Raw genomic sequence first — 1235 nt, 5'->3', positions numbered from 1 at the left:
ATGTCACGTGTCTTCTTCCTGAGTTATTTGGGCTTATTTTGTATTCCACGCTACACAAACCCACAAAGAAGAGACTAGACCACAGAAACGGTGGCGAATCACTTTAGAAACAATAAATATTGGGTTAAAGTTGCGGGAAAGTTGCGGTGTGACTAAATCCAATAAAGTCTTCATCCTCTGTGTCAGACTCAACACAGGCCCTACAGCGCCCTCTTGTGGTTTAGTGTGAAAATAACATGTGAAATGATATAATATGTTAATTATTTCACACATAAGTGGCTCCCCCGGCCGAACTGTGCGACTTATAGTCCGGGAAATCCGGTACTCAACAAATCTGAGTGTAAAGAATGGACCAAAACGTCAGACAAACGTTGCTCCAAGAGAAATATTGTCTCCGTGAATTTATTCGAACCGTTCCTTATGACTTTAATATTTTTCCGCTTTCTGCTTTTTGCTTAAACATTTAAACGAAGTGGCTCGAAAAGGTTTAAAATGTTCAGTTTTTGTTTTTAAATTCCTGTTTTTAAACCGCGTCGATCGAAGTCACGTCTTTTATAAAGGAGCCATTTATTGTGTAACTCAGGATGTGATTTTATTTTTTTATTTTAATGTTTTATGTTGGAAACAGCCAAGTTTAAACTGAAGTCGTTAAAGAAAATTCAAAATGTGAAACTACTGGAAGTCTAACTGGGATTAAATGGGTCCAGATTTTGTTTTTCCACGGATAAATTCCAGCATTTTGAAAATAAGAACAGTTTTAAATCTTCTCTTTTTCTCTTTTTCTGAGCTTCTAATTGAATTTAGACAATAAATTGAAAGAAATTTTATTTTCATTGTATTTGGTTTACATAGTTAAAGACAAATATGTGTTTTACTGTAAGAAAAGGTTTGAAGTAACTTTATTCCTGCATCAAACTACCTTTTTTTTTGTAGAGTTAGCAGCACAGTTATTTTGAGTCTGCTTGGATTCTGTTTTTGGTTATAAACTAATCAGGTTTGGTTTTAATGAATCAATAAAGCCTGAGAAAAAACTTTCTTTTTTTTTATTATTTTTATTTTTATTTGGATCAGATATTGACATCAACATTTAGCATATCACTCCTCACCGACCAAACCAGTTGGTATGGCCCAGCCAAAGCTACAATAAATTGGTCTGGTACATTCTCGAATCCATGTGGCCCCACACAAGATTATCCTCCCATGTCTCTATCCGGGTTTTTCCCCTTTTTTTTTTT

Source organism: Kryptolebias marmoratus, linkage group LG1 (genome assembly GCF_001649575.2).
Source record: "Kryptolebias marmoratus isolate JLee-2015 linkage group LG1, ASM164957v2, whole genome shotgun sequence".
In the NCBI taxonomy this organism is placed as follows: Eukaryota; Metazoa; Chordata; class Actinopteri; order Cyprinodontiformes; family Rivulidae; genus Kryptolebias; species Kryptolebias marmoratus.
Note: the sequence above shows the minus strand (reverse complement) of the source record.